Below are 17294 nucleotides of genomic sequence, written 5' to 3'. Positions count from 1 at the left end.
ATACATATATGTCCTATTAGATGAAGTGATCCATAAACAATATAGATAGAGGGTAATGGTTAAGAACAAAGACCAAACTGGGTTCAAAATATTGCCTCCCATTTACTGATTAGTAGCTATAGGCAGGTTATTTAACCACCAGAAAGCCTCAGTTTCAACATCTGTATAATGGGGATAATATTGCCACCCACCTCTTCAGAGCTTTAAGGATTAAACAGGATGATACATATAAAAGCACAATGTAAGTGGTCAGTAATTAATAAATTATCATAGCACTACATTATTTTTAAATTATTTTATCTTTCTGCCAATGATGATAACTTAAAAATTCTTGGTAGGATAATTACTTTAAACTTTTTTCAATAATACTATCATTCTGTTAAAATTGGATTAAAATTATAATTCTGATGCTATATTGGGCCAGTGTTAATGACTGTTAAATACAATATATTTCTTCAAGAACATCAAAATCCCCTGACCTGTCGTGGTGCAGTGTGGATAGATCATCAACCTGGAATGCTGAGGTCGCTGGTTCAAAACCCTGGGCTTGCCTGGTCAAGGCACAAGTGAAACACAACAGCGAGTCGATTCTTCCCGCTCCCTTTTCTCTCTCTCTTTCTCTCTCCTTTCATTAAAGTTAATAAATAAAATATTTTAAATAATCAAATCCTTTCATAGAATCAGATATTATTAAAGAAATATTATTTTTACAACCATTAATGGAACCAAAGTAACAAAATTATTGCATTTATAAGTTTTAAAAGTCATTTATTGAAACTTCTGAATTTTAGGTAGATTATTGCTTAGTTTTAATAAAAGTTCAGTTTGGAGGAAGCATTTGATGTACATAGAATTAATAAGTGGTTTTAATATTGAAAAAGCTTACCAAGAATTCTAAAGGGTTTTTTTTTCTTTAGCATTAGTATTATTAAGGTGACCAGTCGTCCTCTTTTAGGGAGGATTGCCCTTCTTTTGTAAGTTCCATCCTTCCTTGAAAAGTGTCCTCCTACATGTCCTCCATTTTTAAATTGGAAGGCTAATCTGTAAATTTCCATATTCAATTGATGCAGAGTCGATCCATTGCGTGTGATGTGACATATTTGTATCTAAATGAGTACTTTTTTCTTGCAATTATTATTAAAAATTTATAGGCATGTAAGCATAATTATAATATAAAATATTACAAATGTTTTTATTATGCATTTATCATATTATAGTGTATTATTGCAAGGAATAAAATGTTTATTTTATTTATGATATTGTCTTCTTAAATTTATTTTTGTCCTTTTAATTGTAAAAAAGTTGGTCACCTTAGTATTATCTACTTTTGAAGGATACATTAATAATTCTTATTTTTCTATGTAATTTTGATTGTAATAAGATTGATAGAATTAATTTATGAAGACTGAGTGTCATATTACTCATCTTTCTATTCATAATCACGCTTGCAAATGGTAGATTTTCTATAGATATTTGTTGAATAAATTAATAAGTTTTATTTACTAGTAAAGATAAAATGTATTTTTTATTTGAATACTTTAAAGAAATAAGTAAATGGCACACCCATCATTATTTTTTTATTTTTCAGATTTCAGAGATTGTTCATTTTAATTATAGTTTATCAACTTTGAAATGATGAGCAAGTGAACTTACTTTAATTTGGGTATGTTCCTTTGTGTAAGAAGAAATATAATGTAGTTCAAAAAATGCAGAATTTTACCTGAGGGTTACACCTTTTGATAACATAGATAAACAAATTTTGATAAGATGTGGATGAAAATGGTACTATTTCTGGTCTCAGAGTCTGTTGACCACCTTTTTTGTTCAGCATTTATCATAACTCAGTTTCTCAAAGAAATTTATATTTTGGATGACAGGTGATGTTGATGAGGCCGGCCCAGTTTAGACAGCCTGTGGAGTTGCAACTTCTTGAAATGATTCTCAAGCTCTTGAATAATGGCCCTCTAGTGTGCACCTTGCATTCAGCTTTCTTTTCTAGCCTTGTTTTAATGCCTGGCTAAAGAGTGCTCAGCGCAAGGAATGCTAGCAGAGTGGACTTCCCCATGGTAAAACAGCATGGACAGCTCCCAACACTGCAATCAGGGATGCCTCTAAAAGCTTTAATTTTAAAATAATAATAATAATAATAATGTCTGCATGAAGATGATGGAGCCCTCTAAGGCACATGGGCTTAGAGAATTATTCCATCTGCAACTCCCTCCCCCTGCTTAGTAGCCCTTTCCAGGGTTATGATTACTGGAAAATGGCTGTTAATCACCAGATTTTTTTTTTTTTTTTTTTTTTTACTGCAGCTGCTTCCATCAGACTGGTAATCTATTAAACAACTTGGTCTCCAGTTTAAAATTTGCATTGTATACTGTATGGAATAAATTTTCATTGTAATCAGAGCATCCAAGAGAACTTCCTGATATGATTTATAGAAGCACATTTGTTTTTATGTATGGACCTTTCTACTGCTATTGAGCCGACTGTTTAAACAATACCGTGGTTGATCAGCATAAAATAAAATTTTGTTGCACTATTGAGTCCAAGTAGCATTTACAATAGTCACATTTGCAGAATATTTGAATTTTGGCATCTCTCTCGTGTGTGGCAGTATAATACCCACATAATTTGAAACAACCCAGATATTTGACATTGGACTTGAACTTGAAAGGGGTTTTTAGAAGTATAGCATTCTTGTACCAGACTGTGGTAGAGTGGTTTGGCCTCTTCTTTATTTATTTTTTATTTTTTAAGTAACCTTAATGCTTATTACATTTGCCATAATTTAAAGAAATAATTCAAACCCTGAGTCGCTATTTAGTGCTAAAAGAGGACAAAACAGCTCTAATTTACAAAGGACCTTTTTAAAACACATTCTTCTATTTAAAATTGACAGGCTACAAGAGGTGGTTGGATGAAGTTCATCATGTTGGAAAGAATGATTCAATTAAAGTTGAGCACATTCTCTTCCAGGTCTTTTTTCCCGTTTTTTTTATTTGCTGTGCCAAGGTGTCCATGTGCGTTTCCCACTGTCATCTGGCTCGGTCCCAGCAGATGCACACAGTCTGTTCTGCTGTCACTGACAGGGTTTGGTTTATGAAAAGAATGTGTCAGAACATGCCACTGTCGTCACTTTTACAGGTTTTTTTAAAGAGTAACTGAGAATATATGCATTGCCCTAGTTTCATTGTACTCAGCCTTTCAGAGATTTCTAAGAAACTTTTATAACAGTGGTAGACCAAAAGCTTTTTTGCAAACATGTTTTGACCAAATATTTACTTTCCATTAAAAATTAAATTTTAAAAGTTCACAAACATCTTTACTGATGAACAATATGTATTGTATTTAAATCTTAGAGTAGGTTTTTATACTATTTTAAATCCACCAAATATTAATTTGTCATATTTGTAATCCTAATTGCAAAATTTACTTCATAATCATTAGATTCATGTCTTCTAAAAGCAAACCTACTTCCCTTCTCAAATCAAAGCTTTCTTTTAAAAGATTGTGATATACTATTTAAAATCAAATCATAAATATCAGTATTTTTACTTCGTTGATCATATGGGTTTTCTTAAGTCTTTGACATCATTAAATTAAACCGAAGGCAGTTAAACTATTTTATCCTATGGAGACACTTGATAGACTGTACTCTCTGAAAACAATGTAAATTTTTTTTGTAGATGTTCACATTATAAAAGCATAATAGGTAAACATTTCTGAACTTGATTTTTATTTATTAAGGTGTCTATATTTCTATCATGTATTCTAAATAAAACTCAATTTTTTGTTGTCTTCATAGAAAACAATTTCTCTAGTTTTATTTTTTTAAAAAATGAGGAATGGAAACCTGCATTTATTTCTGAAACATTGAGCTTAATAAATTAGCAGAGTTGGAAGTTTTTGATATGTGCACTAAGTGCATGCTGCATATATTTGCACATGCAGATTGGTAGTGGACACACATTTTGTATACAGATCATGGTAGTTAAATAGGTCCTAAAATTGAAGATTTAAAATGTACATAAGTGCTAATTTGAGATTTTTAAAATAATTTTTGACATGAAGAGCAACTCAAAGTGCAGGAAAATTAAGTGTTTTTATCAAAGTTATAATTCACATGAGCTAAAATGAAGATATAGAAACTGTATTAATGATTAATCACATACAAATTAAGCATTAATTATCTATTTATATAGGATAGCTAGTTATATTTCTTCATAAAGAAAATTTATGAAATACAATTTAATGCATAATTTCTGTCAACACATTGTCACATAGACAACTCAAACAATGTACAGTACGAGCCCTTTTTGAAACAACTTTGTGTATTTTAGTAAGAAAATAATTTGCTTGGACTTTATTGGATCTGTTGTCATATCATATGGATTAACTGCTAAATTAGCTTGTCTAGAGTTATATCAAATGATTGTTATAAGTTTTCTTAATTCTTAAAGAAGATTTTTTTTTTTTTTTTGGTATTTTTCTGAAGCTGGAAACTGGGAAAGACAGTCAGACAGACTCCCGCATGCGCCCGACCGGGATCCAATTGGCATGCCCACCAGGGGGCGATGCTCTGCCCCTCCGGGGCGTCGCTCTGCCGCGACCAGAGCCACTCTAACGCCTGGGGCAGAGGACAAGGAGCCATCCCCAGTGTCCAGGCCATCTTTGCTCCAGTGGAGCCTTGGCTGAGGGAGGGGAAGAGAGAGACAGAGAGAAAGGAGGGGGGGGGGGGTAGAGAAGCAAATGGGCGCCTCTCCTATGTGCCCTGACCGGGAATCGAACCCGGGTCCCCCCGCACACCAGGCCGACGCTCTACCGCTGAGCCAACCGGCCAGGGCCCTAAAGAAGATTTTTTAAAATTATAGTTTAAATATAGAAATGTATGTCTAGCCTAGGTTGATTGTGTAATGTTTTTGATGATGTGAACAGGGCATGTATGTTTAAAATGAGTTATAAAGGACATATCTAAAGTTCACTTTTTCCTGGCAATACTTTAATTTATCATGACTTGATGTGTCATATAACTTTACTTTTTAAGTAGTCTGTAGGAACTTGAAATTATTTCGTTTTTGGTAATCCTGAATATTTGCTCTTGGGATAAAAAAGGCCTACTCTACACCAAGAAGTACAGGCAGTGAACTGAAAAAAATATTTGGTCAAATCCCATGGGATATGAGAATTTCCTACTACTCTTCCCCTCAAAGCCATCCACAGTGGAGCGGGGGAATTTGCTCTTGTACATTATAAGACAGTAAACTGAACCTTGCTAACTTACTACTGCCATGTTAGGAGAGCAGTCACAGGTATGGTAGGACAACCAGAATGTTTTCTTTTGCTACAATATAAATATACACAATACTATTTTGAGACAAAACTCCACAGACAAACTTAATTGTACTTAACCTGAATAACTAATCCTTAAAATCCCCTATCACTCAAAGTGTTAATACAGTCCTGAATTTCATTAGGAAAAAACAAAAAAAAAGCTTTATCCTTTTAGTGAGATTCATAGAACTTAGAACATTTGCAAATATGGTTTACCTTGTGAAATACTTTTAAATACTAGATCTTCTTTTTAAAAAAAAGTAGGCTTTTTTATTTATAATGCTTTATAATAAAATAATCAGACTTTTTCCCCAATTTTCTTTTTAAAAATTAAGGGAAGAATAGTTTTGAAACTCATATTTTTCCTGGTTCTCTAGGATATGAACAATGGAGTCAGTTATCTGAGATAAAAGTATTATCTCAAAAATACTTTTTTTTTTTTTGCCAGTTGCTTCAATTTCCAACATGGATACCTTCCTTTGAGGTTGGGAAGCAGTTCTTTCTTTGTATTTGCTTAGTCATAGGTTTTTTTGAAGCAAAGACAGACTATTTTTATGAAGCTGTCCCCCAAAATATGTATTATTCATAGACTACAAAGCCCATCAAAGAGTCTTCCTGCACAGATAATGATAGGTTGGACTGCAGTGACCAGAGAGCTGTCTGTAGGGAATTTAGACAGTTGTATCCTCTTTCCATCTGCATAAACATATGTTGACCAGTTCGTTTTCGATTCTTGCTGGTTTGGTGGTTGGAAATAAGACTGGTTTTCTATAAATGTATTTGATATTTTCAACTATGACTTACAAATTTCACTTTTAATTTTATCCTTTGTCACTACTTACAATACCTCTAATAATTCTAATAACTTTTATGATATGTGTAAAAACTTGTATTATTATATTGAAAGTATTGGTTACAGCTATTTTTACACATAATAACAATCACAGCTAACACTTTTTGAAAGCTTACTGTATATTTGGGCACTCTTCTAATGGCTTGAGGCTTTAGATGCACTAACTCATTTCTTCTTCAAAACCAAATGAAATAATCACTGTTACTATCCCCATTTTACAGATTAAGAACTAAGCCAAAAACGTGTTAAGCGTCTTGCCTAAAGTCACCCACTGTGCTAATGCTAGAGCCTCAAGTGCAGTCGGCCTCCGGAGTCCACTCTTCTACCCACTAAGCCAAAATCTCACATACATTATCTCAGCGTTAGACAAGAAAAAGAAAATGACTATAGAAACCTAATTTCACATAGCATCTTGGGGAAAAGTGTTCAGTAACTCCAAAAAGACATATTTAAAACTATTCTTTGTGTGATATGTTTGAATGGTTTTTAAGAAGAAGTGATCTAATTCTTGCTCTATGGTAACAGCTCCATATTGTTAATCTGGAAAGAAACACCTATTTTTTTTATCAACTTTTTAAAAAATTTTATTTATTGATTTTTAGGTAGGCGGGGAGAGGGGGGGAGAGAGAGAGAGAGAGAGGAGCAGGAAGCATCAGCTCATAGTCATTGCTTCCCATATGTGCCTTGACTGGGCAACCCCCCGACGACCTCAGCATTCCAGGTCAATGATTTATCCACTAAGCCACCACAGTCAGGCTTTTTTTTTTTTATCAACTTTTGATAGATCTTTTCACAAACAATAATGTCTTATGACTATTTGTGAAATATATTTGTCCAGTTACAATGCTAGTTTTAATCAAAATGTGAATATCTAGTTTTATGTCATCTTTCTAATAGTAACCTTGAGCTTGCTACTCCCTTTTTGAGCTGTTTTAATTTTTTAACCTTTATTTGTAGGAATCATAATAATTTATGTAGTTTTAGTGTAAGAATGTGATCTGTGTGTCAGAATATATTCATGGATATTAAGTGGATTTTAGGAGTTCATCAGTTAATTTAATTAGTGCAGTTAGATATTCTGGAGAATTTCAATTCAAGCATGCCATTTAAAAGCATGCCATTTAACTTTCTCTTTGTAGTTAAAAAAGGAAACAATAAAACCTTAAAACCAGAAATAGATGTGAAGTAAATACTGACAAGCTAGAATAACTTGCATTATATTTGAATACTAAGAAGTGTTATATCAAATTTATTCATCAAGTACATGGCTTTTAGTTTTTAACTGAGTATTTCTGCATTCATTAAAAAGACTTCTTAAAAACAGAGAAGAATCACCTTTAGGATTTTTACTATGAGAAATAATATGAACTTTCTTATCCATATTACAGTTTTCTTGTTTTTTTATAAGATTATTACTACACCTTTGCCTAGAAGTAAGAACAGAGAGGTGGGTCAGAGATCAAACAAGACTTAGATATTTATGAATTACAAAATGTATATGCTTTGGACTTCAAAATTAATAGCTACCATGTCTTTAAAGTCATGGATTCCTTGCCAAATTTCCAAAGTGAATTTTAGTAACTACATTTGGTTCCGCTTTACTTTACTGTTAAAAAGAAGTAAATGATTATTTGGATTACCATGCAAACACCAAAATAACCTGTGTTCTCTGTATTTAAAAATTATTTTTATTAGAAATGTGACTTGGAGATTTGGGAATTAGATGCATAATTTGGAATTAATTGGTTACAGTGACAAGTGACCTCCACGTCACTCTGTAGTGCCCACTGGCGAGGGTGTTTTGTTTGCTTTATGAAACAGTAAGCGCCACACTGCTAATGCTCAGTGTTCATTTCATTTTTTCTAACCAAACCACTCAAGCTAGTTATGTCTACTTCCTAATGTGATTTTGACTATAGTTATTTGAATTCCCTCTTTGGAACCTTCCAACTGTAAAGCACACTCTTAAGACTCAGTAAGCACCAGATTTATATTTAGTATCCATTTGAGTTCTAAATATACAGGAAACAAATATTTACTATAAAGGCCTGGATTAGCCAAAGACTGAGGAGGAAGTTATAGCTGTTGGCTAATTCTATAAAAGATAATTACATAAAGTTACATAAAGTAGTACTTCCAGAAAAAGATTGTGATGTAGCTGCTATTGCATTTCAAAAGCCTTTTAAAATTTTTAATTATCTAAGGACTAAAATCAACTAACAGTTTTCACAAACAGAATCCATTCATAAACTGTGAACGGAACTGATCTTGGGTATATGTTAAGTGACAGGGTCACAGGTATAAAACATTGCATGTCCTTCTTGTAGTTAGTTTAAAGCAGTGGTTCTCAGTCCTGTCTATATGGGGAGCTTTTTAAAAATATTGATGTCCAGGTCCCACCTCTAGATTTGAATTAAATTGGACTGTCATCCAGGCATTGCTGTTTCTCAGAGATGCCTGATGATTTTAATGTGAAGCCTGGGTGACAACCACTATTTAGAAGATAAAAATAAATCTGTAACTTTGATCATACAACTTCGTGCATTCTGAAAGTTAAGGAAAAAAATAAGCTGATAACTATTTTGAGCTCTGCCCATGAAATATCTACTCCTGTTTCCCAAAACTTCCCGTTTGTTCATCCACTACAATTTTATTAGTCAGTTCATTCACTGAATATTTAATAGGAGGTGACTTGCTAGATTTCAGGATACAAGAGTGAAAGATGGAGTGTCTGCACCTGAGGGATTCAGTCCGATGAGGCTGATGAACATGCCAGATGCAATTATGAATGTAATGTTATAAAAGCTATACTGCAGGTATGTCAGAGGTCATGTGGATACTTAACTGAGGGAATGTTCAATTTTTTCAGGAGATGACTAGTCAGGTCAGTGTTTAGTAAAAGAAGGGACATCTAAGGTGAGCCTTAAATGATGAGTGAAATCCTGGCAGTATTCTGGAAAAGGGATTTTTTAAATTCATTTTCCCTCTGAAAGCATAACAGACTTATATGAGTTTTTTATATGAACTTGCATGTTCTCAACCTAGCCTCCTCATTTGGAGAAGCTTCCCAGGCCTTGTTCAGGACTTTAGGTTCTGTTGAAATTGGGGGCAGTGAATGAAGCTATGAGATGGTACCAAAAGTAATAAAAGTCTAGTTAATCCTCTTTGCATTCTCTGGTATTACAGAAAACTACCCTGGATCTCGAGGTAACCTAGAGGACTTGCTCCTCCCCCACTCCCACTCACAGCCCATTTCCGAAACACAGCTGAAAGGAAGCAGGGCCTGATCCAGGCCCTCCCATGCAGTTCACTGTTTTGACAAGGATGTGGAACAAGTTACGAATGAGGGAGAAGAGCACCAACAGGGAAATAGCACTACAAGAATATTTTATACAGTGGAGGCTCAACTCCTATCTCTTAGAAAAAGTAACTAAAAAGCAACTTCAAGTGGTATTTCTCCATTTTTTGTTCTATAAGAGCAAAAGTAAATAAATACATGTACCTTAGAGAATTCGTACCCTGAGGTAAAATCTTGTGTACTTGGAAAATAAGGTACGCTAAGAGAAGGCAATAAATCTATAAGACATATAACAAACTATGGCCTCAAGACACATGGAATCCAAGATACTGAACTTGTTCCTTTGTGTTTGCAAACATACATGCAATACACACACACACGCAGGCTTCTGTATGTGTATCAGAAGACGGAAAAGGCAGTGTGTGACTAGACAAATATACTAGTTCCACAAGTTACAGAGAAAAATATTCCATTATTTCAGAGGAAGCCTTACTGTAGAATGAGCCAATCCATTGGTGTGTGTGTGTGTGTGTGTGTGTGTGTGTGTGTGTGTGTGTGTGTGTAGGGAGTCAGGGAAGGGTTAGAATAATGGTCATCTTAGTTACATGATGGAATAAAATTCCAACTCTGTAAAGCAACTTTTAATTACATTTATTAGACCACATTACCTCCACAAAGGAGAGTCTTCATTAATAAGCCCAGTTTCATGTTGGCAAGGAGGAAGGGGGACTGGGCTAGATGGCTTGATTATATTATTTCCCAGTGATTGGAGTAGAGACGTAAGACTGAGAACTTTAATCTAATGGATTGCTTCTTTTGGAAGTCATAAAATGTACTGAATTTGATCTCAAATAGATAATATATTAACATTACACATGCATTTAGAAAATTATCACCTTGAGTAAATTAAGTATACAGCATTGAATTCAATTAGCTTATTATTATAGATTTATAAGTCAGTAAATATCATAAGGTGAGATTTATTTTTTAATGCAACTGGAAACCCTCTAAACCAGTGGTAGTCAACCTGGTCCCTACTGCCCACTAGTGGGTGTTCCAGCTTTCATGGTGGGCTGTTGCAGAGCAACGAAAGTATAAATAAAAAGATAGATTTAACTATAGTAAGTTGTTTTATAAAGATTTATTCTGCCAAACTTAGCGAAAATCCAACATAAAGTACTTGGTAAGTAATTATTATTATATGCTTTAACTTGCTGTAACTCTGCTTTATAAATTTTATAAAGTAAAGTTACTTCCCTACTTTATAAATCACCATTACTGTGGAACCGATGGGCAGTTAGAAAATTTTACTACTAACAGAGATACAAAAGTGGTCGGTAGGTATAGAAAGGTTGACTACCCCTGCTCTAAACATTCAATAGTAAACGAATGATTTTCAAACCCTTGGAAATCTCCAGTGCTGGTTTTGCAAGAAAGGGGCATATTTATTAGGACCGTTTTTTTCTCTGAAAGACAGAGCTTTTATGATTGCAACTTATAAATGTATTGAGAATCAGCAAGGTTATCCAGATAAGTTTTTTTCTCACATATGCAATAGCTGAGAAGCTCTTTCATGGCAGTCAATTCTCAGATGAATATGCCAGTGAATTTCAAGAACATACTACATTTAAATAAGATAATGCTACAACATACCAGTATTAGGGTACATACCTTTATATTTTTAAGAGAGTTTAACACAGTGGATTTCAAGATCTGGCTTCACATTCAAATTCTTGGAGAGCTTTTAAACAATAACAATGCTGAATGCTGAAGTCCCAGCTCCAATGATACTGATTCCATTGGTCTGGGATGGATTTACATATCATTATTTTTTAAAAGTATTTCAGGTAATACACATGTGCAGTCAGGGCTAAGAACTTCCATTAGCATTCAAAATCTTGAGAACTTTGAATCATCTTTGAACACTAAGGTGATAAATAAGGAACATAGCATAACTTCCCTTTTAACTATAAAATTGAGAAGAAATAAGTTGAATTCTTAAGTTATAACAGGTAAATTATCTCTTCCATAGAACCTTTCCTTTCCCGGTTTATGAGACCAGCTGTATCATTCCAGTTTTAAATTATTGGCATTTCTAAAGATGAAGTAACAGGGGAAGTGATGAGCTTTATAAATAGACTGCCTGAAAATATTTGGCATGAGGGGTCAAGATGTAGGCGAAGTTGGAAAAAGACTAGTTTGTGTATTAGCCAGAGGCTAACAGTTGTTAAATTCCCTAAATTTCCTTAAGAAAGGGAAGGTAAGAATTCCTTTACGAAGATTTTTTTTTTTCTCCAATGTGTAATCGGTAAAACCCAGAGGGGAAAAAAATGTACCTTTCGAGCCAAAATTAGGTCATGCCAACCACAGCAAATTGGAAGCTCTACTTAAAATGTAGTCTTGCAGGATTGCTGTGGATCATCTGAATGCCACGCACGTGGTGGGGCTGAGCTTCCAGATCGTGGCTGTGGGGCTCTACCGAGCAGGCCAACTCTGCTGAGTCCTGTCGCCCAGTGAGGCAGCAGTTGGCACACTGACATGACGTAAGCTTATGTCTGAAAGGTATGCTTCGGAATATAGCATTTTTTAAGATGAAAAAAATTACAATTTCTTAAAAAAAAAAAAGGAAACCAACAAAACAGTTCATTTTGTTTTATGATTCTAGAAGGGAAAGATGTTAAGGGAAACGGAATAGACAAATCCAGAAGATTGGCCAGCAGGCATGCCGCCCTAGTGATTAGGAGGGCGTTACCAAGGAACTAATCTTGCCATTAAAGAAAAAAGAAACCTACAAAGAATTGCATTCATTTATTCTTCTGTTCACATTAGAAGTGGCAGCGTTGTTCTTTTTCCATCCTTGGGATATATAGAAGAATATCAGAAGGTACTTCATTTATTTCATTGGCACTTTCAGTATCAGAAAGTTTAATCTACTGTAAAATGCAATGTATTTCCATTATATAAAAGAAACTGCTGACCTGTGCTGGCGCAGTGGATAAAGCGTCTACCTGGAAATGCTGAGGTCGCCGGTTCGAAACCCTGGGCTTGCCTGGTCAAGGCACATATGGGAGTTGATGCTTCCAACTCCTCCCCCCTTTCACTCTCTTTGTCTCTCCTCTCTTCTCTCTCTCTCTCTCTCTCTCTCTCTCTGTCTCTCCCTCTCCTCTCTAAAATGAATAAATAAAAAAAATTAAAAGAAATTGCTGCTTACTTCCTCCGTACAGAACGTAGTATTTCAATGGTATTTTTATTCATTATTTGAACGTTGAACTGAACATAAAAATGTAACTTATTTCCATTACATAAAGGAAATTGATACTCTTCCCTACTTGCAGGAAGTATTTAATGAAATGATAAGGCCTGTAAGGTTTTAAACACTATATTGTGGAATGCACTAGAGGACTTGATCAAGTTGTGTATGGAGTATTAATGTCTATTATTATAGCACCCCATGTGTTTATTCTGTTTAAAAGAAAAAAAAACTGAAGTGTACCTTTTGTTGAACACTATGGATTTTAGTCCCACAAAAAAAAATCTCAAATTTTTGTACTTGCTCCTAAATTAACACATATATTTGCAGCTGATTGTGTGTGTGTGTGTGTGTGTGTGTGTGTGTGTTGGTAGCTGATGGCTTTTTTGTAGCCATTAATGTTACATCTATGTCATATCTGCAAAAAGAAGTTTTTCTTTTCCAGAGCAGCTTTCTAATGTATACAGTTAATTGTACCGTCTAGTTTCCAATTTATTGGCATCTCTTAGGATGCCGTAACAGTAGATATTTAGTATTCTCTCTGCTATGAACTGAACTGAAATATTCTATAGGAGTTTGAAAAAATAAACACTTTTTTCCTATTATAGACTACTTCATACTTTAGTTACTTAATATAGGAACATTCATGTGCTAAATGACATTCTTTTTTATCTTTCTTGCATGCTGATTCTACATTCTTTGATTACACAGGAAATAAAAGACTTAATTGGTACTGCATGAAGGTTCTGGAAATACAGAGGAGAAAACACTTGAGCTGGCGCTTAAATGAAGAGCTTAAATGTGCCATGCCTTGTTGCTACATGTCCTGCTTTTTTGAGTGGACCCTAGCATACCTCTGTGTACGCAATAACACAGTCACATCCCCAACACAAATAATTTGTGTCCTGAAAATCTGTTTTAAAATTAGAAAACCCAGGATTTACTTTACATGGAAACAATTTTTTAAATGATTAGCTTCTCACATTGTGTCCACAACAACCCATCATTGCACAGTTACAGTAAAAATTTTTTAAATAGTAGGAAGCCATAGGGTGTTGTAACACAAGTAAGTGAATTTATATTGTTCAAATTTTCCTTAACCAGTAATGCTTAGTCAAAGCATTCTTTGACGTGGCAGGTGGAATTTTTGTGAAAATAATGAAAACAATTTCTAGGTGTTGAAATGTAGTCCATAGGGTACAGACCTCAGAATCATGAGTGTTCCCACTTTCCTGGGAGTACTTTCAACATAATATTTGGATGTATATTGGAGTTTGAGGGTTATTGCTTAAAGATTGCAAGTATTCCTAGTTTATCATTTCTTTTCAAAATAGCCTTTTTCTGTTTCTTAATCAGATATATAATAAATATTACTCTAAATATTTATTAGTTATCATTAGCTAATATGTGGAATATAGGAGAAAACGTATTCCCCAAAGAATGACTGAATAAGAACTAAAAAAGAGAGCAGGAGGGCTTAAGAAGGATATGTGCATGATGAGAATGCCTGAGAAGGGTCTGACTGAACTAGGCCTTTGAGGTCTGGACTGCTTACCCGTATTGGCTAGCTGCTTTCCATGGCCTCTGAGAAACTCTTACTGGACTACCCTCATTCAGAATGCCCCAGGCCAGCTTTGAGTTTTGTTGCCCGTGTGTTCAAAAGCTAGAATCTGCTATGTACATAGTTAATAGATATATGTTAAATAAATGAGAAGATGAATTCTGCCACTCCCTTCCTTCTGCATTATAACCTCTGCCGAGTCTTGTTCATTGCAGGGTTCCCTGATATGACTGGGAAAGTTCCTGGAACATATTGTAGACGGATAATACACATGAATTGACTTGAATTGAGGAAAAAAAAATTTGGTAGGGCTTGAATTAGAACCTCTTCTAAACTCTGGACATGAGGTTATTTGCATAAGTACAGAAATAGAACTATATACATTGCGTTTATTTGAAGTAGACATTCACAAGATGGATTTCATTATCAGGAAATGCCTAAATATATTGAGATTGAGTTAATAGGAAGAAAATACTTTCTTGAATGGTTTTATGAGTCTAAAAACAATACTTCGTGTATTTAACTTAAAGAGTTGGTGGTGGTGCTTCTTTCCCTTTGTTGTTTTTAAAACCCTCTGAGATATTTTGTGTACCGTCCAGACTTGGACCATAATTGGTGCACATGTTCAGCTACTTGACAAGAAATGTGAAGGAAAAGAATGAAAATTCATGCAACATGAAGTGCATTATTTTACTTACTGCCTTTAAAATACTTATCAACTCAACTAATTCTTTTATTCTCCTGTATCAGAAATAGAACCTAAAAATGGTTAGAAAAATGCCAAAAAATTTAAAAAGAAATCTGTCTTATTATTATATGTCGTCCTTAAAACTCAGATAATGCTTTTCTGAAAAGTGAAGTAACTTGTTTGGGGGATAAAAATATTTTCAGATTATTTAAGAAAATAAAGTTGAATATGCAATATTTTTAAAAAGATTCTCAAAGGATTCTACTAGCATTTATCAAGACTCTTTCAAATTCCAAAATTTAATACTGTATTGGCAATTAAAAATAAAAGCCTAAGAGAGAATCCCAAAGCCCTTTTATAAAGTCGTGTCTGTTCTCAGTAGGAAGAGCACTGGAGCTGACACCCTTGCAGGGTGCTTTCGACCCTACTTGCTCATTTCCTGTCCTGCGCATGGTGCCCCTGCAGAGAGTAACACACATAAACTGTTCGAGAATGGGTCGGTATACTCATATACATACTAAAATTAGAATGTGTTCTCAGAAACGTAAAAGTAAAACCCTACAGACTCTAGTTAAGACAATCATGAGTCACTGCAGTCCTTTTTTCTTATCCCAATAGAAAGAATGTTAACTTTTGTGTCTTCAGCAATCATGGTTCTCAAGGATTTAATGAAATGATACATGTATAATAAATAGCATTATAAAATGGAAATACTGTACAAATGTAAGTTATTCTTAACTCACTTTAAATTGTAAACTCCTAGAGCTTGGAAACTCTACCACATTGAGTATCTTTGTTTTCTCATTTAAATGAATGTTTCATACATAATAGATGTTCCATAGATTTGTTAAATTAAATTTAAGCAAGTGAGTCAAGGGTAATAATTGGGCCTAATTCAAATGAAAGAGACTTAGGAAAAGCACTTAAGTACTTCCACCATGGGCCCTTTCCCCTTGGAGTTGTCTTTTCCCATGTCTGACTTTTAGAAGACTTTATGTGTACCTAGTTTATATTTATTAATTTCAATATTGGACTAAAGTTAATATTTAAAGTGTCTTTCTCAGTTTGGTAAAAATTAAGTTTTTTGGATGGCAGCGATTAGATTTTATTCATCTTTGCATTCAGAATATATTCTCTGATGGATTTATAATGCCGCAATTGACAAATTACTTTTGAAGTAGATCTGCTATAGTACCTGTAAGGCCAGTAGCCGCAGCCACCATCATAGCTTGCACCCGGCGGGCAAGAAATACACACAGTGGGAAAAGGCTTCCCTTTCCATTCAGGGCTCCCAAAGCCACTGACTTATCCGAGTTTCCTAGAATCAAAGGTTTCTACCTCACCAGCCTTATTCACCTCTGTTCCCCATCTCCTTCTCTCTGCACAAACTGGCTTCTCCTTCACTCCACCATCTTGGCTGCTTCTCCTCTCCTCCGCGTGGCCTTTCTCAGCTCTCCTCCAGCATGGGCTCCTCTGCCTCATTTCATAGTATAGAAATCAAAACCTTTATTCCAATATACAAACAAGGAAGTCTCTGATACAAAGCCATTTATCTGAGGCATAATGGGATTCCTCATGAGAGTGCACCACCCCACATCAAGGAACAGTCAAGGGTGTGGGGAAAAGCTTAGTTTTGAACTGTAGTTTTGAAAAGATCTTAGTATTAAAAGGGTGGAAAAGGCTTAGTCTTAAAACTAATTACTGTTGTAATTAATAAAACCTGTTAAAAGAGACATTTATGAGTCATGAAAAGACAATGTATCTTATTGGCCCTGGTTGGAGTTTAAGTTTTATCCAATTGATTCATGTAAGTTGGATTTTTGTTTTGTTTTGTGATAAGCATCTGACTAGATTAATCTCTTATTCCTGTAAATATATGAGGAACCAGGTATCTTGGAAAGGGTTTATATCTTTTAAAAACTATTATGTAGAAATCTTACAAAAGCTAACTCAAACTTTTTATCTATTCCACTTTTGATTATCATTAGTGTATGGTGGGAATAAGAAAAACAAAATGATAGTCAAATCATAAGTTTTACTCTTCACTAGCCATTTTCATATGTCTCTTATAATAATCTTATTATTTAAATATTATAGATTTTATTTATTCAGGCCATTTTTTATTACCTGTATCAATTTAAGTGTAGTAACTTATGGTTTTCAACTTATTGAATGTCTAGGCATTATGTAGCTAATGGAACATTTCTTCTCAGTCATTTTAATGGAATATATTTGGCTACCAAGTATACACAGCTGTTTGATAATTGACTCTTGGTCAAGGGTATACAAGTTCAACCTAGAAGACCTCAT

General features: G+C 34.3%; 1 protein-coding gene across 13 annotated transcripts in view; it reads left to right on the top strand.

Moving 5' to 3' along the window:
* Positions 1–17294, top strand: part of MEF2C (myocyte enhancer factor 2C) — a 168233-nt gene that overhangs the window by 31551 nt on the left and 119388 nt on the right. The gene's annotated exons all lie outside the window — the stretch shown is intronic.

Source organism: Saccopteryx leptura, chromosome 4, assembly GCF_036850995.1.
Source record: "Saccopteryx leptura isolate mSacLep1 chromosome 4, mSacLep1_pri_phased_curated, whole genome shotgun sequence".
Taxonomy (NCBI): domain Eukaryota; kingdom Metazoa; phylum Chordata; class Mammalia; order Chiroptera; family Emballonuridae; genus Saccopteryx; species Saccopteryx leptura.
The sequence above is the reverse complement of the archived record's forward strand: the minus strand, read 5'-3'. Positions and strand labels throughout refer to the sequence as shown.